This window comes from Schistocerca gregaria, chromosome 6, assembly GCF_023897955.1.
Source record: "Schistocerca gregaria isolate iqSchGreg1 chromosome 6, iqSchGreg1.2, whole genome shotgun sequence".
Taxonomy (NCBI): domain Eukaryota; kingdom Metazoa; phylum Arthropoda; class Insecta; order Orthoptera; family Acrididae; genus Schistocerca; species Schistocerca gregaria.
The window spans coordinates 30,242,392-30,263,566 of record NC_064925.1 but is presented as its reverse complement, the minus strand read 5'-3'; the positions used below and the strand labels follow the sequence as shown (position 1 = coordinate 30,263,566).

General features: G+C 50.0%; 25 non-coding genes across 25 annotated transcripts; all 25 read right to left on the bottom strand.

Annotated features, from left to right (window-relative positions):
- Positions 1–823: 823 nt before the first annotated feature.
- On the bottom strand, positions 824–896 carry Trnaa-agc (transfer RNA alanine (anticodon AGC)). The gene has a single exon. It is a non-coding gene; the product is annotated as a tRNA-Ala (tRNA).
- Positions 897–1,309: 413 nt separating this feature from the next.
- On the bottom strand, positions 1,310–1,382 carry Trnaa-ugc (transfer RNA alanine (anticodon UGC)). The gene has a single exon. It is a non-coding gene; the product is annotated as a tRNA-Ala (tRNA).
- A 1,492-nt stretch (positions 1,383–2,874) lies between these two features.
- Positions 2,875–2,947, bottom strand: Trnaa-ugc (transfer RNA alanine (anticodon UGC)). Its single transcript has one exon. It is a non-coding gene; the product is annotated as a tRNA-Ala (tRNA).
- Positions 2,948–3,953: 1,006 nt separating this feature from the next.
- Positions 3,954–4,026, bottom strand: Trnaa-agc (transfer RNA alanine (anticodon AGC)). Its single transcript has one exon. It is a non-coding gene; the product is annotated as a tRNA-Ala (tRNA).
- A 413-nt stretch (positions 4,027–4,439) lies between these two features.
- Positions 4,440–4,512, bottom strand: Trnaa-ugc (transfer RNA alanine (anticodon UGC)). The gene has a single exon. It is a non-coding gene; the product is annotated as a tRNA-Ala (tRNA).
- A 1,006-nt stretch (positions 4,513–5,518) lies between these two features.
- Trnaa-agc (transfer RNA alanine (anticodon AGC)) lies at positions 5,519–5,591 on the bottom strand. Its single transcript has one exon. It is a non-coding gene; the product is annotated as a tRNA-Ala (tRNA).
- Positions 5,592–6,004: 413 nt separating this feature from the next.
- On the bottom strand, positions 6,005–6,077 carry Trnaa-ugc (transfer RNA alanine (anticodon UGC)). The gene has a single exon. It is a non-coding gene; the product is annotated as a tRNA-Ala (tRNA).
- Positions 6,078–7,083: 1,006 nt separating this feature from the next.
- Trnaa-agc (transfer RNA alanine (anticodon AGC)) lies at positions 7,084–7,156 on the bottom strand. The gene has a single exon. It is a non-coding gene; the product is annotated as a tRNA-Ala (tRNA).
- Positions 7,157–7,569: 413 nt separating this feature from the next.
- Trnaa-ugc (transfer RNA alanine (anticodon UGC)) lies at positions 7,570–7,642 on the bottom strand. Its single transcript has one exon. It is a non-coding gene; the product is annotated as a tRNA-Ala (tRNA).
- Positions 7,643–8,648: 1,006 nt separating this feature from the next.
- On the bottom strand, positions 8,649–8,721 carry Trnaa-agc (transfer RNA alanine (anticodon AGC)). Its single transcript has one exon. It is a non-coding gene; the product is annotated as a tRNA-Ala (tRNA).
- A 413-nt stretch (positions 8,722–9,134) lies between these two features.
- Trnaa-ugc (transfer RNA alanine (anticodon UGC)) lies at positions 9,135–9,207 on the bottom strand. The gene has a single exon. It is a non-coding gene; the product is annotated as a tRNA-Ala (tRNA).
- A 1,006-nt stretch (positions 9,208–10,213) lies between these two features.
- Trnaa-agc (transfer RNA alanine (anticodon AGC)) lies at positions 10,214–10,286 on the bottom strand. Its single transcript has one exon. It is a non-coding gene; the product is annotated as a tRNA-Ala (tRNA).
- Positions 10,287–10,699: 413 nt separating this feature from the next.
- On the bottom strand, positions 10,700–10,772 carry Trnaa-ugc (transfer RNA alanine (anticodon UGC)). Its single transcript has one exon. It is a non-coding gene; the product is annotated as a tRNA-Ala (tRNA).
- Positions 10,773–11,778: 1,006 nt separating this feature from the next.
- On the bottom strand, positions 11,779–11,851 carry Trnaa-agc (transfer RNA alanine (anticodon AGC)). Its single transcript has one exon. It is a non-coding gene; the product is annotated as a tRNA-Ala (tRNA).
- Positions 11,852–12,264: 413 nt separating this feature from the next.
- Positions 12,265–12,337, bottom strand: Trnaa-ugc (transfer RNA alanine (anticodon UGC)). The gene has a single exon. It is a non-coding gene; the product is annotated as a tRNA-Ala (tRNA).
- Positions 12,338–13,343: 1,006 nt separating this feature from the next.
- On the bottom strand, positions 13,344–13,416 carry Trnaa-agc (transfer RNA alanine (anticodon AGC)). The gene has a single exon. It is a non-coding gene; the product is annotated as a tRNA-Ala (tRNA).
- Positions 13,417–13,829: 413 nt separating this feature from the next.
- On the bottom strand, positions 13,830–13,902 carry Trnaa-ugc (transfer RNA alanine (anticodon UGC)). The gene has a single exon. It is a non-coding gene; the product is annotated as a tRNA-Ala (tRNA).
- Positions 13,903–14,908: 1,006 nt separating this feature from the next.
- Positions 14,909–14,981, bottom strand: Trnaa-agc (transfer RNA alanine (anticodon AGC)). The gene has a single exon. It is a non-coding gene; the product is annotated as a tRNA-Ala (tRNA).
- Positions 14,982–15,394: 413 nt separating this feature from the next.
- Trnaa-ugc (transfer RNA alanine (anticodon UGC)) lies at positions 15,395–15,467 on the bottom strand. The gene has a single exon. It is a non-coding gene; the product is annotated as a tRNA-Ala (tRNA).
- A 1,017-nt stretch (positions 15,468–16,484) lies between these two features.
- Positions 16,485–16,557, bottom strand: Trnaa-agc (transfer RNA alanine (anticodon AGC)). The gene has a single exon. It is a non-coding gene; the product is annotated as a tRNA-Ala (tRNA).
- Positions 16,558–16,970: 413 nt separating this feature from the next.
- Trnaa-ugc (transfer RNA alanine (anticodon UGC)) lies at positions 16,971–17,043 on the bottom strand. The gene has a single exon. It is a non-coding gene; the product is annotated as a tRNA-Ala (tRNA).
- Positions 17,044–18,060: 1,017 nt separating this feature from the next.
- Positions 18,061–18,133, bottom strand: Trnaa-agc (transfer RNA alanine (anticodon AGC)). Its single transcript has one exon. It is a non-coding gene; the product is annotated as a tRNA-Ala (tRNA).
- A 413-nt stretch (positions 18,134–18,546) lies between these two features.
- Positions 18,547–18,619, bottom strand: Trnaa-ugc (transfer RNA alanine (anticodon UGC)). The gene has a single exon. It is a non-coding gene; the product is annotated as a tRNA-Ala (tRNA).
- Positions 18,620–19,636: 1,017 nt separating this feature from the next.
- On the bottom strand, positions 19,637–19,709 carry Trnaa-agc (transfer RNA alanine (anticodon AGC)). Its single transcript has one exon. It is a non-coding gene; the product is annotated as a tRNA-Ala (tRNA).
- Positions 19,710–20,122: 413 nt separating this feature from the next.
- On the bottom strand, positions 20,123–20,195 carry Trnaa-ugc (transfer RNA alanine (anticodon UGC)). Its single transcript has one exon. It is a non-coding gene; the product is annotated as a tRNA-Ala (tRNA).
- Positions 20,196–21,175: the final 980 nt, after the last annotated feature.

Genomic DNA, 21,175 nt, shown 5'->3' with positions numbered 1-21,175 from the left:
ATTCCGTCTGTTTTTAACGTCTTAAATTGAAAGGGGGGTCACAAATTGCTCCGTTTTCACTCCTTGTCGACAATCACACAGCACCTGAGGTAACAAGCACATCTCGAGCCCCATTCTGCACTCCACTGTTCATGCAAACTCAGTGCCTCGCTCTTTGCTACTGTGTACCACTCTTGTCGTCCAACTGCAAAACACTGGGCCACAACAAGTTTCCACGTCTCCATTGCACTGCGCAAACTACGAAACGCTCCCCAAACATGGCACTCGCCCATGCAGCCGACTTTTACGACTTTACACGACGCTCACGCTAGTGACAGCCTCATTTATAGTTCGACGTCGCCCCAAAGCGAATGAGCACATTTCGCCTACGGCTTAGGCCGCCCTCCTAGTGTGGCTGCTCGGTGTCTGCAGGCAGCGAGGGGCTGCAAGCTTCCTGCGTTCGCACCTATGTCACCTGTGCTTGCTTGTCAGAGACAGACTATCGCAAAACATACAAATCACTCCATGAATTGATTGCTACGGCATCTGTTATCAGAAGTCACAACTAGCAACACCAGTAGCAGCCGACTGCACGCAAAGAATAGGAATGTGCAGTGGGATTTACGTGAACTTTCCGACGTAGGCTTAAGAATCTTATGGGAACACTTGTACTGTTTGTAAATTAAGTGTAGGAGTTGGAGGAGGGTGCTTCCTGCGCACGAATAACAGCACGCTTGCCAATTGTGGATGCTAATCGTTCTCTTGTATCTGCCTAGACACATCTGCTGGCTGTGAATTACTCCACTTGCATGGCAAGGTGCGCATGTAGGTGTGTTAAAAATTCTGGAGGCGCTGGGTATCGATCCCAGTACCTCTCGCATGCTAAGCGAGCGCTCTACCATCTGAGCTACGCCCCCTCCATGATAAATTGTGCTACATACAGCAATATCAATGTCACAGACGCTTGCACTCCCATTATTCCGCAGACAAACACTACTCTCTATGTATCTGTGAGGGTGTCTTTCAGGTTTCGTGCATTCTGTATTGAATCGTAGTTGGCCACAATGGAAGTGGCACGCATCACGTCGAAAATAGAATTCGGACACCGCTCTGAGTAAGACGAACGTGTTGTCCACTCTCTAGACTTCAATGACGTTAAGCCGTGATACCTAAGACAGACCTGCACTCGATGACAGCCGGTCCCCACACATACATCTTGCTCTCCTTACGTCAGTATGCATCATACAAGTCTGTGACGCTGGCTTTGCAACATCTTGCGTGCTTTTAGGTTCGCCGCGATCAACACTTGGCATCCACTGACCACAAAACATGGAGGCGCCGGGGCTTGAACCCGGGACCTTTCACATGCAAAGCGAACGCTCTACCAACTGAGCTACGCCCCCATCCGCGACCAAACTGCGCTATTCTCCATTCCTTGAGGCTCTGATGTGCACGGACACGATGCTTGGTTGGTTTGTAGCGCTGAAGGGACCAGAGTACAAAGGCGCGGACACGTTCATATACACAAGAGTTCCAAGTAGTTTCGATGCTCTGGTATTACGAATGCAAATTCCGTCTGTTTTTAACGTCTTAAATTGAAAGGGGGGTCACAAATTGCTCCGTTTTCACTCCTTGTCGACAATCACACAGCACCTGAGGTAACAAGCACATCTCGAGCCCCATTCTGCACTCCACTGTTCATGCAAACTCAGTGCCTCGCTCTTTGCTACTGTGTACCACTCTTGTCGTCCAACTGCAAAACACTGGGCCACAACAAGTTTCCACGTCTCCATTGCACTGCGCAAACTACGAAACGCTCCCCAAACATGGCACTCGCCCATGCAGCCGACTTTTACGACTTTACACGACGCTCACGCTAGTGACAGCCTCATTTATAGTTCGACGTCGCCCCAAAGCGAATGAGCACATTTCGCCTACGGCTTAGGCCGCCCTCCTAGTGTGGCTGCTCGGTGTCTGCAGGCAGCGAGGGGCTGCAAGCTTCCTGCGTTCGCACCTATGTCACCTGTGCTTGCTTGTCAGAGACAGACTATCGCAAAACATACAAATCACTCCATGAATTGATTGCTACGGCATCTGTTATCAGAAGTCACAACTAGCAACACCAGTAGCAGCCGACTGCACGCAAAGAATAGGAATGTGCAGTGGGATTTACGTGAACCCGGCGTAAGGCAGATCTTTCCGACGTAGGCTTAAGAATCTTATGGGAACACTTGTACTGTTTGTAAATTAAGTGTAGGAGTTGGAGGTGGGTGCTTCCTGCGCACGAATAACAGCACGCTTGCCAATTGTGGATGCTAATCGTTCTCTTGTATCTGCCTAGACACATCTGCTGGCTGTGAATTACTCCACTTGCATGGCAAGGTGCGCATGTAGGTGTGTTAAAAATTCTGGAGGCGCTGGGTATCGATCCCACTACCTCTCGCATGCTAAGCGAGCGCTCTGCCATCTGAGCTACGCCCCCTCCATGATAAATTGTGCTACATACAGCAATATCAATGTCACAGACGCTTGCACTCCCATTATTCCGCAGACAAACACTACTCTCTATGTATCTGTGAGGGTGTCTTTCAGGTTTCGTGCATTCTGTATTGAATCGTAGTTGGCCACAATGGAAGTGGCACGCATCACGTCGAAAATAGAATTCGGACACCGCTCTGAGTAAGACGAACGTGTTGTCCACTCTCTAGACTTCAATGACGTTAAGCCGTGATACCTAAGACAGACCTGCACTCGATGACAGCCGGTCCCCACACATACATCTTGCTCTCCTTACGTCAGTATGCATCATACAAGTCTGTGACGCTGGCTTTGCAACATCTTGCGTGCTTTTAGGTTCGCCGCGATCAACACTTGGCATCCACTGACCACAAAACATGGAGGCGCCGGGGCTTGAACCCGGGACCTTTCACATGCAAAGCGAACGCTCTACCAACTGAGCTACGCCCCCATCCGCGACCAAACTGCGCTATTCTCCATTCCTTGAGGCTCTGATGTGCACGGACACGATGCTTGGTTGGTTTGTAGCGCTGAAGGGACCAGAGTACAAAGGCGCGGACACGTTCATATACACAAGAGTTCCAAGTAGTTTCGATGCTCTGGTATTACGAATGCAAATTCCGTCTGTTTTTAACGTCTTAAATTGAAAGGGGGGTCACAAATTGCTCCGTTTTCACTCCTTGTCGACAATCACACAGCACCTGAGGTAACAAGCACATCTCGAGCCCCATTCTGCACTCCACTGTTCATGCAAACTCAGTGCCTCGCTCTTTGCTACTGTGTACCACTCTTGTCGTCCAACTGCAAAACACTGGGCCACAACAAGTTTCCACGTCTCCATTGCACTGCGCAAACTACGAAACGCTCCCCAAACATGGCACTCGCCCATGCAGCCGACTTTTACGACTTTACACGACGCTCACGCTACTGACAGCCTCATTTATAGTTCGACGTCGCCCCAAAGCGAATGAGCACATTTCGCCTACGGCTTAGGCCGCCCTCCTAGTGTGGCTGCTGGGTGTCTGCAGGCAGCGAGGGGCTGCAAGCTTCCTGCGTTCGCACCTATGTCACCTGTGCTTGCTTGTCAGAGACAGACTATCGCAAAACATACAAATCACTCCATGAATTGATTGCTACGGCATCTGTTATCAGAAGTCACAACTAGCAACACCAGTAGCAGCCGACTGCACACAAAGAATAGGAATGTGCAGTGGGATTTACGTGAACCCGGCGTAAGGCAGATCTTTCCGACGTAGGCTTAAGAATCTTATGGGAACACTTGTACTGTTTGTAAATTAAGTGTAGGAGTTGGAGGTGGGTGCTTCCTGCGCACGAATAACAGCACGCTTGCCAATTGTGGATGCTAATCGTTCTCTTGTATCTGCCTAGACACATCTGCTGGCTGTGAATTACTCCACTTGCATGGCAAGGTGCGCATGTAGGTGTGTTAAAAATTCTGGAGGCGCTGGGTATCGATCCCAGTACCTCTCGCATGCTAAGCGAGCGCTCTGCCATCTGAGCTACGCCCCCTCCATGATAAATTGTGCTACATACAGCAATATCAATGTCACAGACGCTTGCACTCCCATTATTCCGCAGACAAACACTACTCTCTATGTATCTGTGAGGGTGTCTTTCAGGTTTCGTGCATTCTGTATTGAATCGTAGTTGGCCACAATGGAAGTGGCACGCATCACGTCGAAAATAGAATTCGGACACCGCTCTGAGTAAGACGAACGTGTTGTCCACTCTCTAGACTTCAATGACGTTAAGCCGTGATACCTAAGACAGACCTGCACTCGATGACAGCCGGTCCCCACACATACATCTTGCTCTCCTTACGTCAGTATGCATCATACAAGTCTGTGACGCTGGATTTGCAACATCTTGCGTGCTTTTAGGTTCGCCGCGATCAACACTTGGCATCCACTGACCACAAAACATGGAGGCGCCGGGGCTTGAACCCGGGACCTTTCACATGCAAAGCGAACGCTCTACCAACTGAGCTACGCCCCCATCCGCGACCAAACTGCGCTATTCTCCATTCCTTGAGGCTCTGATGTGCACGGACACGATGCTTGGTTGGTTTGTAGCGCTGAAGGGACCAGAGTACAAAGGCGCGGACACGTTCATATACACAAGAGTTCCAAGTAGTTTCGATGCTCTGGTATTACGAATGCAAATTCCGTCTGTTTTTAACGTCTTAAATTGAAAGGGGGGTCACAAATTGCTCCGTTTTCACTCCTTGTCGACAATCACACAGCACCTGAGGTAACAAGCACATCTCGAGCCCCATTCTGCACTCCACTGTTCATGCAAACTCAGTGCCTCGCTCTTTGCTACTGTGTACCACTCTTGTCGTCCAACTGCAAAACACTGGGCCACAACAAGTTTCCACGTCTCCATTGCACTGCGCAAACTACGAAACGCTCCCCAAACATGGCACTCGCCCATGCAGCCGACTTTTACGACTTTACACGACGCTCACGCTAGTGACAGCCTCATTTATAGTTCGACGTCGCCCCAAAGCGAATGAGCACATTTCGCCTACGGCTTAGGCCGCCCTCCTAGTGTGGCTGCTCGGTGTCTGCAGGCAGCGAGGGGCTGCAAGCTTCCTGCGTTCGCACCTATGTCACCTGTGCTTGCTTGTCAGAGACAGACTATCGCAAAACATACAAATCACTCCATGAATTGATTGCTACGGCATCTGTTATCAGAAGTCACAACTAGCAACACCAGTAGCAGCCGACTGCACGCAAAGAATAGGAATGTGCAGTGGGATTTACGTGAACCCGGCGTAAGGCAGATCTTTCCGACGTAGGCTTAAGAATCTTATGGGAACACTTGTACTGTTTGTAAATTAAGTGTAGGAGTTGGAGGAGGGTGCTTCCTGCGCACGAATAACAGCACGCTTGCCAATTGTGGATGCTAATCGTTCTCTTGTATCTGCCTAGACACATCTGCTGGCTGTGAATTACTCCACTTGCATGGCAAGGTGCGCATGTAGGTGTGTTAAAAATTCTGGAGGCGCTGGGTATCGATCCCAGTACCTCTCGCATGCTAAGCGAGCGCTCTGCCATCTGAGCTACGCCCCCTCCATGATAAATTGTGCTACATACAGCAATATCAATGTCACAGACGCTTGCACTCCCATTATTCCGCAGACAAACACTACTCTCTATGTATCTGTGAGGGTGTCTTTCAGGTTTCGTGCATTCTGTATTGAATCGTAGTTGGCCACAATGGAAGTGGCACGCATCACGACGAAAATAGAATTCGGACACCGCTCTGAGTAAGACGAACGTGTTGTCCACTCTCTAGACTTCAATGACGTTAAGCCGTGATACCTAAGACAGACCTGCACTCGATGACAGCCGGTCCCCACACATACATCTTGCTCTCCTTACGTCAGTATGCATCATACAAGTCTGTGACGCTGGCTTTGCAACATCTTGCGTGCTTTTAGGTTCGCCGCGATCAACACTTGGCATCCACTGACCACAAAACATGGAGGCGCCGGGGCTTCAACCCGGGACCTTTCACATGCAAAGCGAACGCTCTACCAACTGAGCTACGCCCCCATCCGCGACCAAACTGCGCTATTCTCCATTCCTTGAGGCTCTGATGTGCACGGACACGATGCTTGGTTGGTTTGTAGCGCTGAAGGGACCAGAGTACAAAGGCGCGGACACGTTCATATACACAAGAGTTCCAAGTAGTTTCGATGCTCTGGTATTACGAATGCAAATTCCGTCTGTTTTTAACGTCTTAAATTGAAAGGGGGGTCACAAATTGCTCCGTTTTCACTCCTTGTCGACAATCACACAGCACCTGAGGTAACAAGCACATCTCGAGCCCCATTCTGCACTCCACTGTTCATGCAAACTCAGTGCCTCGCTCTTTGCTACTGTGTACCACTCTTGTCGTCCAACTGCAAAACACTGGGCCACAACAAGTTTCCACGTCTCCATTGCACTGCGCAAACTACGAAACGCTCCCCAAACATGGCACTCGCCCATGCAGCCGACTTTTACGACTTTACACGACGCTCACGCTACTGACAGCCTCATTTATAGTTCGACGTCGCCCCAAAGCGAATGAGCACATTTCGCCTACGGCTTAGGCCGCCCTCCTAGTGTGGCTGCTCGGTGTCTGCAGGCAGCGAGGGGCTGCAAGCTTCCTGCGTTCGCACCTATGTCACCTGTGCTTGCTTGTCAGAGACAGACTATCGCAAAACATACAAATCACTCCATGAATTGATTGCTACGGCATCTGTTATCAGAAGTCACAACTAGCAACACCAGTAGCAGCCGACTGCACGCAAAGAATAGGAATGTGCAGTGGGATTTACGTGAACCCGGCGTAAGGCAGATCTTTCCGACGTAGGCTTAAGAATCTTATGGGAACACTTGTACTGTTTGTAAATTAAGTGTAGGAGTTGGAGGAGGGTGCTTCCTGCGCACGAATAACAGCACGCTTGCCAATTGTGGATGCTAATCGTTCTCTTGTATCTGCCTAGACACATCTGCTGGCTGTGAATTACTCCACTTGCATGGCAAGGTGCGCATGTAGGTGTGTTAAAAATTCTGGAGGCGCTGGGTATCGATCCCAGTACCTCTCGCATGCTAAGCGAGCGCTCTACCATCTGAGCTACGCCCCCTCCATGATAAATTGTGCTACATACAGCAATATCAATGTCACAGACGCTTGCACTCCCATTATTCCGCAGACAAACACTACTCTCTATGTATCTGTGAGGGTGTCTTTCAGGTTTCGTGCATTCTGTATTGAATCGTAGTTGGCCACAATGGAAGTGGCACGCATCACGTCGAAAATAGAATTCGGACACCGCTCTGAGTAAGACGAACGTGTTGTCCACTCTCTAGACTTCAATGACGTTAAGCCGTGATACCTAAGACAGACCTGCACTCGATGACAGCCGGTCCCCACACATACATCTTGCTCTCCTTACGTCAGTATGCATCATACAAGTCTGTGACGCTGGCTTTGCAACATCTTGCGTGCTTTTAGGTTCGCCGCGATCAACACTTGGCATCCACTGACCACAAAACATGGAGGCGCCGGGGCTTGAACCCGGGACCTTTCACATGCAAAGCGAACGCTCTACCAACTGAGCTACGCCCCCATCCGAGACCAAACTGCGCTCTTCTCCATTCCTTGAGGCTCTGATGTGCACGGACACGATGCTTGGTTGGTTTGTAGCGCTGAAGGGACCAGAGTACAAAGGCGCGGACACGTTCATATACACAAGAGTTCCAAGTAGTTTCGATGCTCTGGTATTACGAATGCAAATTCCGTCTGTTTTTAACGTCTTAAATTGAAAGGGGGGTCACAAATTGCTCCGTTTTCACTCCTTGTCGACAATCACACAGCACCTGAGGTAACAAGCACATCTCGAGCCCCATTCTGCACTCCACTGTTCATGCAAACTCAGTGCCTCGCTCTTTGCTACTGTGTACCTCTCTTGTCGTCCAACTGCAAAACACTGGGCCACAACAAGTTTCCACGTCTCCATTGCACTGCGCAAACTACGAAACGCTCCCCAAACATGGCACTCGCCCATGCAGCCGACTTTTACGACTTTACACGACGCTCACGCTAGTGACAGCCTCATTTATAGTTCGACGTCGCCCCAAAGCGAATGAGCACATTTCGCCTACGGCTTAGGCCGCCCTCCTAGTGTGGCTGCTCGGTGTCTGCAGGCAGCGAGGGGCTGCAAGCTTCCTGCGTTCGCACCTATGTCACCTGTGCTTGCTTGTCAGAGACAGACTATCGCAAAACATACAAATCACTCCATGAATTGATTGCTACGGCATCTGTTATCAGAAGTCACAACTAGCAACACCAGTAGCAGCCGACTGCACGCAAAGAATAGGAATGTGCAGTGGGATTTACGTGAACCCGGCGTAAGGCAGATCTTTCCGACGTAGGCTTAAGAATCTTATGGGAACACTTGTACTGTTTGTAAATTAAGTGTAGGAGTTGGAGGAGGGTGCTTCCTGCGCACGAATAACAGCACGCTTGCCAATTGTGGATGCTAATCGTTCTCTTGTATCTGCCTAGACACATCTGCTGGCTGTGAATTACTCCACTTGCATGGCAAGGTGCGCATGTAGGTGTGTTAAAAATTCTGGAGGCGCTGGGTATCGATCCCAGTACCTCTCGCATGCTAAGCGAGCGCTCTACCATCTGAGCTACGCCCCCTCCATGATAAATTGTGCTACATACAGCAATATCAATGTCACAGACGCTTGCACTCCCATTATTCCGCAGACAAACACTACTCTCTATGTATCTGTGAGGGTGTCTTTCAGGTTTCGTGCATTCTGTATTGAATCGTAGTTGGCCACAATGGAAGTGGCACGCATCACGTCGAAAATAGAATTCGGGCACCGCTCTGAGTAAGACGAACGTGTTGTCCACTCTCTAGACTTCAATGACGTTAAGCCGTGATACCTAAGACAGACCTGCACTCGATGACAGCCGGTCCCCACACATACATCTTGCTCTCCTTACGTCAGTATGCATCATACAAGTCTGTGACGCTGGCTTTGCAACATCTTGCGTGCTTTTAGGTTCGCCGCGATCAACACTTGGCATCCACTGACCACAAAACATGGAGGCGCCGGGGCTTCAACCCGGGACCTTTCACATGCAAAGCGAACGCTCTACCAACTGAGCTACGCCCCCATCCGCGACCAAACTGCGCTATTCTCCATTCCTTGAGGCTCTGATGTGCACGGACACGATGCTTGGTTGGTTTGTAGCGCTGAAGGGACCAGAGTACAAAGGCGCGGACACGTTCATATACACAAGAGTTCCAAGTAGTTTCGATGCTCTGGTATTACGAATGCAAATTCCGTCTGTTTTTAACGTCTTAAATTGAAAGGGGGGTCACAAATTGCTCCGTTTTCACTCCTTGTCGACAATCACACAGCACCTGAGGTAACAAGCACATCTCGAGCCCCATTCTGCACTCCACTGTTCATGCAAACTCAGTGCCTCGCTCTTTGCTACTGTGTACCACTCTTGTCGTCCAACTGCAAAACACTGGGCCACAACAAGTTTCCACGTCTCCATTGCACTGCGCAAACTACGAAACGCTCCCCAAACATGGCACTCGCCCATGCAGCCGACTTTTACGACTTTACACGACGCTCACGCTAGTGACAGCCTCATTTATAGTTCGACGTCGCCCCAAAGCGAATGAGCACATTTCGCCTACGGCTTAGGCCGCCCTCCTAGTGTGGCTGCTCGGTGTCTGCAGGCAGCGAGGGGCTGCAAGCTTCCTGCGTTCGCACCTATGTCACCTGTGCTTGCTTGTCAGAGACAGACTATCGCAAAACATACAAATCACTCCATGAATTGATTGCTACGGCATCTGTTATCAGAAGTCACAACTAGCAACACCAGTAGCAGCCGACTGCACGCAAAGAATAGGAATGTGCAGTGGGATTTACGTGAACCCGGCGTAAGGCAGATCTTTCCGACGTAGGCTTAAGAATCTTATGGGAACACTTGTACTGTTTGTAAATTAAGTGTAGGAGTTGGAGGAGGGTGCTTCCTGCGCACGAATAACAGCACGCTTGCCAATTGTGGATGCTAATCGTTCTCTTGTATCTGCCTAGACACATCTGCTGGCTGTGAATTACTCCACTTGCATGGCAAGGTGCGCATGTAGGTGTGTTAAAAATTCTGGAGGCGCTGGGTATCGATCCCAGTACCTCTCGCATGCTAAGCGAGCGCTCTGCCATCTGAGCTACGCCCCCTCCATGATAAATTGTGCTACATACAGCAATATCAATGTCACAGACGCTTGCACTCCCATTATTCCGCAGACAAACACTACTCTCTATGTATCTGTGAGGGTGTCTTTCAGGTTTCGTGCATTCTGTATTGAATCGTAGTTGGCCACAATGGAAGTGGCACGCATCACGACGAAAATAGAATTCGGACACCGCTCTGAGTAAGACGAACGTGTTGTCCACTCTCTAGACTTCAATGACGTTAAGCCGTGATACCTAAGACAGACCTGCACTCGATGACAGCCGGTCCCCACACATACATCTTGCTCTCCTTACGTCAGTATGCATCATACAAGTCTGTGACGCTGGCTTTGCAACATCTTGCGTGCTTTTAGGTTCGCCGCGATCAACACTTGGCATCCACTGACCACAAAACATGGAGGCGCCGGGGCTTCAACCCGGGACCTTTCACATGCAAAGCGAACGCTCTACCAACTGAGCTACGCCCCCATCCGCGACCAAACTGCGCTATTCTCCATTCCTTGAGGCTCTGATGTGCACGGACACGATGCTTGGTTGGTTTGTAGCGCTGAAGGGACCAGAGTACAAAGGCGCGGACACGTTCATATACACAAGAGTTCCAAGTAGTTTCGATGCTCTGGTATTACGAATGCAAATTCCGTCTGTTTTTAACGTCTTAAATTGAAAGGGGGGTCACAAATTGCTCCGTTTTCACTCCTTGTCGACAATCACACAGCACCTGAGGTAACAAGCACATCTCGAGCCCCATTCTGCACTCCACTGTTCATGCAAACTCAGTGCCTCGCTCTTTGCTACTGTGTACCACTCTTGTCGTCCAACTGCAAAACACTGGGCCACAACAAGTTTCCACGTCTCCATTGCACTGCGCAAACTACGAAACGCTCCCCAAACATGGCACTCGCCCATGCAGCCGACTTTTACGACTTTACACGACGCTCACGCTAGTGACAGCCTCATTTATAGTTCGACGTCGCCCCAAAGCGAATGAGCACATTTCGCCTACGGCTTAGGCCGCCCTCCTAGTGTGGCTGCTCGGTGTCTGCAGGCAGCGAGGGGCTGCAAGCTTCCTGCGTTCGCACCTATGTCACCTGTGCTTGCTTGTCAGAGACAGACTATCGCAAAACATACAAATCACTCCATGAATTGATTGCTACGGCATCTGTTATCAGAAGTCACAACTAGCAACACCAGTAGCAGCCGACTGCACGCAAAGAATAGGAATGTGCAGTGGGATTTACGTGAACCCGGCGTAAGGCAGATCTTTCCGACGTAGGCTTAAGAATCTTATGGGAACACTTGTACTGTTTGTAAATTAAGTGTAGGAGTTGGAGGAGGGTGCTTCCTGCGCACGAATAACAGCACGCTTGCCAATTGTGGATGCTAATCGTTCTCTTGTATCTGCCTAGACACATCTGCTGGCTGTGAATTACTCCACTTGCATGGCAAGGTGCGCATGTAGGTGTGTTAAAAATTCTGGAGGCGCTGGGTATCGATCCCAGTACCTCTCGCATGCTAAGCGAGCGCTCTACCATCTGAGCTACGCCCCCTCCATGATAAATTGTGCTACATACAGCAATATCAATGTCACAGACGCTTGCACTCCCATTATTCCGCAGACAAACACTACTCTCTATGTATCTGTGAGGGTGTCTTTCAGGTTTCGTGCATTCTGTATTGAATCGTAGTTGGCCACAATGGAAGTGGCACGCATCACGTCGAAAATAGAATTCGGACACCGCTCTGAGTAAGACGAACGTGTTGTCCACTCTCTAGACTTCAATGACGTTAAGCCGTCATACCTAAGACAGACCTGCACTCGATGACAGCCGGTCCCCACACATACATCTTGCTCTCCTTACGTCAGTATGCATCATACAAGTCTGTGACGCTGGCTTTGCAACATCTTGCGTGCTTTTAGGTTCGCCGCGATCAACACTTGGCATCCACTGACCACAAAACATGGAGGCGCCGGGGCTTGAACCCGGGACCTTTCACATGCAAAGCGAACGCTCTACCAACTGAGCTACGCCCCCATCCGAGACCAAACTGCGCTCTTCTCCATTCCTTGAGGCTCTGATGTGCACGGACACGATGCTTGGTTGGTTTGTAGCGCTGAAGGGACCAGAGTACAAAGGCGCGGACACGTTCATATACACAAGAGTTCCAAGTAGTTTCGATGCTCTGGTATTACGAATGCAAATTCCGTCTGTTTTTAACGTCTTAAATTGAAAGGGGGGTCACAAATTGCTCCGTTTTCACTCCTTGTCGACAATCACACAGCACCTGAGGTAACAAGCACATCTCGAGCCCCATTCTGCACTCCACTGTTCATGCAAACTCAGTGCCTCGCTCTTTGCTACTGTGTACCTCTCTTGTCGTCCAACTGCAAAACACTGGGCCACAACAAGTTTCCACGTCTCCATTGCACTGCGCAAACTACGAAACGCTCCCCAAACATGGCACTCGCCCATGCAGCCGACTTTTACGACTTTACACGACGCTCACGCTAGTGACAGCCTCATTTATAGTTCGACGTCGCCCCAAAGCGAATGAGCACATTTCGCCTACGGCTTAGGCCGCCCTCCTAGTGTGGCTGCTCGGTGTCTGCAGGCAGCGAGGGGCTGCAAGCTTCCTGCGTTCGCACCTATGTCACCTGTGCTTGCTTGTCAGAGACAGACTATCGCAAAACATACAAATCACTCCATGAATTGATTGCTACGGCATCTGTTATCAGAAGTCACAACTAGCAACACCAGTAGCAGCCGACTGCACGCAAAGAATAGGAATGTGCAGTGGGATTTACGTGAACCCGGCGTAAGGCAGATCTTTCCGACGTAGGCTTAAGAATCTTATGGGAACACTTGTACTGTTTGTAAATTAAGTGTAGGAGTTGGAGGAGGGTGCTTCCTGCGCACGAATAACAGCACGCTTGCCAATTGTGGATGCTAATCGTTCTCTTGTATCTGCCTAGACACATCTGCTGGCTGTGAATTACTCCACTTGCATGGCAAGGTGCGCATGTAGGTGTGTTAAAAATTCTGGAGGCGCTGGGTATCGATCCCAGTACCTCTCGCATGCTAAGCGAGCGCTCTACCATCTGAGCTACGCCCCCTCCATGATAAATTGTGCTACATACAGCAATATCAATGTCACAGACGCTTGCACTCCCATTATTCCGCAGACAAACACTACTCTCTATGTATCTGTGAGGGTGTCTTTCAGGTTTCGTGCATTCTGTATTGAATCGTAGTTGGCCACAATGGAAGTGGCACGCATCACGTCGAAAATAGAATTCGGGCACCGCTCTGAGTAAGACGAACGTGTTGTCCACTCTCTAGACTTCAATGACGTTAAGCCGTGATACCTAAGACAGACCTGCACTCGATGACAGCCGGTCCCCACACATACATCTTGCTCTCCTTACGTCAGTATGCATCATACAAGTCTGTGACGCTGGCTTTGCAACATCTTGCGTGCTTTTAGGTTCGCCGCGATCAACACTTGGCATCCACTGACCACAAAACATGGAGGCGCCGGGGCTTCAACCCGGGACCTTTCACATGCAAAGCGAACGCTCTACCAACTGAGCTACGCCCCCATCCGCGACCAAACTGCGCTATTCTCCATTCCTTGAGGCTCTGATGTGCACGGACACGATGCTTGGTTGGTTTGTAGCGCTGAAGGGACCAGAGTACAAAGGCGCGGACACGTTCATATACACAAGAGTTCCAAGTAGTTTCGATGCTCTGGTATTACGAATGCAAATTCCGTCTGTTTTTAACGTCTTAAATTGAAAGGGGGGTCACAAATTGCTCCGTTTTCACTCCTTGTCGACAATCACACAGCACCTGAGGTAACAAGCACATCTCGAGCCCCATTCTGCACTCCACTGTTCATGCAAACTCAGTGCCTCGCTCTTTGCTACTGTGTACCTCTCTTGTCGTCCAACTGCAAAACACTGGGCCACAACAAGTTTCCACGTCTCCATTGCACTGCGCAAACTACGAAACGCTCCCCAAACATGGCACTCGCCCATGCAGCCGACTTTTACGACTTTACACGACGCTCACGCTAGTGACAGCCTCATTTATAGTTCGACGTCGCCCCAAAGCGAATGAGCACATTTCGCCTACGGCTTAGGCCGCCCTCCTAGTGTGGCTGCTCGGTGTCTGCAGGCAGCGAGGGGCTGCAAGCTTCCTGCGTTCGCACCTATGTCACCTGTGCTTGCTTGTCAGAGACAGACTATCGCAAAACATACAAATCACTCCATGAATTGATTGCTACGGCATCTGTTATCAGAAGTCACAACTAGCAACACCAGTAGCAGCCGACTGCACGCAAAGAATAGGAATGTGCAGTGGGATTTACGTGAACCCGGCGTAAGGCAGATCTTTCCGACGTAGGCTTAAGAATCTTATGGGAACACTTGTACTGTTTGTAAATTAAGTGTAGGAGTTGGAGGAGGGTGCTTCCTGCGCACGAATAACAGCACGCTTGCCAATTGTGGATGCTAATCGTTCTCTTGTATCTGCCTAGACACATCTGCTGGCTGTGAATTACTCCACTTGCATGGCAAGGTGCGCATGTAGGTGTGTTAAAAATTCTGGAGGCGCTGGGTATCGATCCCAGTACCTCTCGCATGCTAAGCGAGCGCTCTACCATCTGAGCTACGCCCCCTCCATGATAAATTGTGCTACATACAGCAATATCAATGTCACAGACGCTTGCACTCCCATTATTCCGCAGACAAACACTACTCTCTATGTATCTGTGAGGGTGTCTTTCAGGTTTCGTGCATTCTGTATTGAATCGTAGTTGGCCACAATGGAAGTGGCACGCATCACGTCGAAAATAGAATTCGGGCACCGCTCTGAGTAAGACGAACGTGTTGTCCACTCTCTAGACTTCAATGACGTTAAGCCGTGATACCTAAGACAGACCTGCACTCGATGACAGCCGGTCCCCACACATACATCTTGCTCTCCTTACGTCAGTATGCATCATACAAGTCTGTGACGCTGGCTTTGCAACATCTTGCGTGCTTTTAGGTTCGCCGCGATCAACACTTGGCATCCACTGACCACAAAACATGGAGGCGCCGGGGCTTCAACCCGGGACCTTTCACATGCAAAGCGAACGCTCTACCAACTGAGCTACGCCCCCATCCGCGACCAAACTGCGCTATTCTCCATTCCTTGAGGCTCTGATGTGCACGGACACGATGCTTGGTTGGTTTGTAGCGCTGAAGGGACCAGAGTACAAAGGCGCGGACACGTTCATATACACAAGAGTTCCAAGTAGTTTCGATGCTCTGGTATTACGAATGCAAATTCCGTCTGTTTTTAACGTCTTAAATTGAAAGGGGGGTCACAAATTGCTCCGTTTTCACTCCTTGTCGACAATCACACAGCACCTGAGGTAACAAGCACATCTCGAGCCCCATTCTGCACTCCACTGTTCATGCAAACTCAGTGCCTCGCTCTTTGCTACTGTGTACCTCTCTTGTCGTCCAACTGCAAAACACTGGGCCACAACAAGTTTCCACGTCTCCATTGCACTGCGCAAACTACGAAACGCTCCCCAAACATGGCACTCGCCCATGCAGCCGACTTTTACGACTTTACACGACGCTCACGCAACGCTCACGCTAGTGACAGCCTCATTTATAGTTCGACGTCGCCCCAAAGCGAATGAGCACATTTCGCCTACGGCTTAGGCCGCCCTCCTAGTGTGGCTGCTCGGTGTCTGCAGGCAGCGAGGGGCTGCAAGCTTCCTGCGTTCGCACCTATGTCACCTGTGCTTGCTTGTCAGAGACAGACTATCGCAAAACATACAAATCACTCCATGAATTGATTGCTACGGCATCTGTTATCAGAAGTCACAACTAGCAACACCAGTAGCAGCCGACTGCACGCAAAGAATAGGAATGTGCAGTGGGATTTACGTGAACCCGGCGTAAGGCAGATCTTTCCGACGTAGGCTTAAGAATCTTATGGGAACACTTGTACTGTTTGTAAATTAAGTGTAGGAGTTGGAGGAGGGTGCTTCCTGCGCACGAATAACAGCACGCTTGCCAATTGTGGATGCTAATCGTTCTCTTGTATCTGCCTAGACACATCTGCTGGCTGTGAATTACTCCACTTGCATGGCAAGGTGCGCATGTAGGTGTGTTAAAAATTCTGGAGGCGCTGGGTATCGATCCCAGTACCTCTCGCATGCTAAGCGAGCGCTCTACCATCTGAGCTACGCCCCCTCCATGATAAATTGTGCTACATACAGCAATATCAATGTCACAGACGCTTGCACTCCCATTATTCCGCAGACAAACACTACTCTCTATGTATCTGTGAGGGTGTCTTTCAGGTTTCGTGCATTCTGTATTGAATCGTAGTTGGCCACAATGGAAGTGGCACGCATCACGTCGAAAATAGAATTCGGGCACCGCTCTGAGTAAGACGAACGTGTTGTCCACTCTCTAGACTTCAATGACGTTAAGCCGTGATACCTAAGACAGACCTGCACTCGATGACAGCCGGTCCCCACACATACATCTTGCTCTCCTTACGTCAGTATGCATCATACAAGTCTGTGACGCTGGCTTTGCAACATCTTGCGTGCTTTTAGGTTCGCCGCGATCAACACTTGGCATCCACTGACCACAAAACATGGAGGCGCCGGGGCTTCAACCCGGGACCTTTCACATGCAAAGCGAACGCTCTACCAACTGAGCTACGCCCCCATCCGCGACCAAACTGCGCTATTCTCCATTCCTTGAGGCTCTGATGTGCACGGACACGATGCTTGGTTGGTTTGTAGCGCTGAAGGGACCAGAGTACAAAGGCGCGGACACGTTCATATACACAAGAGTTCCAAGTAGTTTCGATGCTCTGGTATTACGAATGCAAATTCCGTCTGTTTTTAACGTCTTAAATTGAAAGGGGGGTCACAAATTGCTCCGTTTTCACTCCTTGTCGACAATCACACAGCACCTGAGGTAACAAGCACATCTCGAGCCCCATTCTGCACTCCACTGTTCATGCAAACTCAGTGCCTCGCTCTTTGCTACTGTGTACCTCTCTTGTCGTCCAACTGCAAAACACTGGGCCACAACAAGTTTCCACGTCTCCATTGCACTGCGCAAACTACGAAACGCTCCCCAAACATGGCACTCGCCCATGCAGCCGACTTTTACGACTTTACACGACGCTCACGCAACGCTCACGCTAGTGACAGCCTCATTTATAGTTCGACGTCGCCCCAAAGCGAATGAGCACATTTCGCCTACGGCTTAGGCCGCCCTCCTAGTGTGGCTGCTCGGTGTCTGCAGGCAGCGAGGGGCTGCAAGCTTCCTGCGTTCGCACCTATGTCACCTGTGCTTGCTTGTCAGAGACAGACTATCGCAAAACATACAAATCACTCCATGAATTGATTGCTACGGCATCTGTTATCAGAAGTCACAACTAGCAACACCAGTAGCAGCCGACTGCACGCAAAGAATAGGAATGTGCAGTGGGATTTACGTGAACCCGGCGTAAGGCAGATCTTTCCGACGTAGGCTTAAGAATCTTATGGGAACACTTGTACTGTTTGTAAATTAAGTGTAGGAGTTGGAGGAGGGTGCTTCCTGCGCACGAATAACAGCACGCTTGCCAATTGTGGATGCTAATCGTTCTCTTGTATCTGCCTAGACACATCTGCTGGCTGTGAATTACTCCACTTGCATGGCAAGGTGCGCATGTAGGTGTGTTAAAAATTCTGGAGGCGCTGGGTATCGATCCCAGTACCTCTCGCATGCTAAGCGAGCGCTCTACCATCTGAGCTACGCCCCCTCCATGATAAATTGTGCTACATACAGCAATATCAATGTCACAGACGCTTGCACTCCCATTATTCCGCAGACAAACACTACTCTCTATGTATCTGTGAGGGTGTCTTTCAGGTTTCGTGCATTCTGTATTGAATCGTAGTTGGCCACAATGGAAGTGGCACGCATCACGTCGAAAATAGAATTCGGGCACCGCTCTGAGTAAGACGAACGTGTTGTCCACTCTCTAGACTTCAATGACGTTAAGCCGTGATACCTAAGACAGACCTGCACTCGATGACAGCCGGTCCCCACACATACATCTTGCTCTCCTTACGTCAGTATGCATCATACAAGTCTGTGACGCTGGCTTTGCAACATCTTGCGTGCTTTTAGGTTCGCCGCGATCAACACTTGGCATCCACTGACCACAAAACATGGAGGCGCCGGGGCTTCAACCCGGGACCTTTCACATGCAAAGCGAACGCTCTACCAACTGAGCTACGCCCCCATCCGCGACCAAACTGCGCTATTCTCCATTCCTTGAGGCTCTGATGTGCACGGACACGATGCTTGGTTGGTTTGTAGCGCTGAAGGGACCAGAGTACAAAGGCGCGGACACGTTCATATACACAAGAGTTCCAAGTAGTTTCGATGCTCTGGTATTACGAATGCAAATTCCGTCTGTTTTTAACGTCTTAAATTGAAAGGGGGGTCACAAATTGCTCCGTTTTCACTCCTTGTCGACAATCACACAGCACCTGAGGTAACAAGCACATCTCGAGCCCCATTCTGCACTCCACTGTTCATGCAAACTCAGTGCCTCGCTCTTTGCTACTGTGTACCTCTCTTGTCGTCCAACTGCAAAACACTGGGCCACAACAAGTTTCCACGTCTCCATTGCACTGCGCAAACTACGAAACGCTCCCCAAACATGGCACTCGCCCATGCAGCCGACTTTTACGACTTTACACGACGCTCACGCAACGCTCACGCTAGTGACAGCCTCATTTATAGTTCGACGTCGCCCCAAAGCGAATGAGCACATTTCGCCTACGGCTTAGGCCGCCCTCCTAGTGTGGCTGCTCGGTGTCTGCAGGCAGCGAGGGGCTGCAACCTTCCTGCGTTCGCACCTATGTCACCTGTGCTTGCTTGTCAGAGACAGACTATCGCAAAACATACAAATCACTCCATGAATTGATTGCTACGGCATCTGTTATCAGAAGTCACAACTAGCAACACCAGTAGCAGCCGACTGCACGCAAAGAATAGGAATGTGCAGTGGGATTTACGTGAACCCGGCGTAAGGCAGATCTTTCCGACGTAGGCTTAAGAATCTTATGGGAACACTTGTACTGTTTGTAAATTAAGTGTAGGAGTTGGAGGAGGGTGCTTCCTGCGCACGAATAACAGCACGCTTGCCAATTGTGGATGCTAATCGTTCTCTTGTATCTGCCTAGACACATCTGCTGGCTGTGAATTACTCCACTTGCATGGCAAGGTGCGCATGTAGGTGTGTTAAAAATTCTGGAGGCGCTGGGTATCGATCCCAGTACCTCTCGCATGCTAAGCGAGCGCTCTACCATCTGAGCTGCGCCTCCTCCATGATAAATTGTGCTACATACAGCAATATCAATGTCACAGACGCTTGCACTCCCATTATTCCGCAGACAAACACTACTCTCTCTGTATCTGTGAGGGTGTCTTTCAGGTTTCGTGCATTCTGTATTGAATCGTAGTTGGCCACAATGGAAGTGGCACGCATCACGTCGAAAATAGAATTCGGACACCGCTCTGAGTAAGACAAACGTGTTGTCCACTCTCTAGACTTCAATGACGTTAAGCCGTGATACCTAAGACAGACCTGCACTCGATGACAGCCGGTCCCCACACATACATCTTGCTCTCCTTACGTCAGTATGCATCATACAAGTCTGTGACGCTGGCTTTGCCACATCTTGCGTGCTTTTAGGTTCGCCGCGATCAACACTTGGCATCCACTGACCACAAAACATGGAGGCGCCGGGGCTTGAACCCGGGACCTTTCACATGCAAAGCGAACGCTCTACCAACTGAGCTACGCCCCCATCCGCGACCAAACTGCGCTATTCTCCATTCCTTGGGGCTCTGATGTGCACGGACACGATGCTTGGTTGGTTTGTAGCGCTGAAGGGACCAGAGTACAAAGGCGCGGACACGTTCATATACACAAGAGTTCCAAGTAGTTTCGATGCTCTGGTATTACGAATGCAAATTCCGTCTGTTTTTAACGTCTTAAATTGAAAGGGGGGTCACAAATTGCTCCGTTTTCACTCCTTGTCGACAATCACACAGCACCTGAGGTAACAAGCACATCTCGAGCCGCATTCTGCACTCCACTGTTCATGCAAACTCAGTGCCTCGCTCTTTGCTACTGTGTACCACTCTTGTCGTCCAACTGCAAAACACTGGGCCACAACAAGTTTCCACGTCTCCATTGCACTGCGCAAACTACGAAACGCTCCCCAAACATGGCACTCGCCCATGCAGCCGACTTTTACGACTTTACACGACGCTCACGCTAGTGACAGCCTCATTTATAGTTCGACGTCGCCCCAAAGCGAATGAGCACATTTCGCCTACGGCTTAGGCCGCCCTCCTAGTGTGGCTGCTCGGTGTCTGCAGGCAGCGAGGGGCTGCAAGCTTCCTGCGTTCGCACCTATGTCACCTGTGCTTGCTTGTCAGAGACAGACTATCGCAAAACATACAAATCACTCCATGAATTGATTGCTACGGCATCTGTTATCAGAAGTCACAACTAGCAACACCAGTAGCAGCCGACTGCACGCAAAGAATAGGAATGTGCAGTGGGATTTACGTGAACCCGGCGTAAGGCAGATCTTTCCGACGTAGGCTTAAGAATCTTATGGGAACACTTGTACTGTTTGTAAATTAAGTGTAGGAGTTGGAGGAGGGTGCTTCCTGCGCACGAATAACAGCACGCTTGCCAATTGTGGATGCTAATCGTTCTCTTGTATCTGCCTAGACACATCTGCTGGCTGTGAATTACTCCACTTGCATGGCAAGG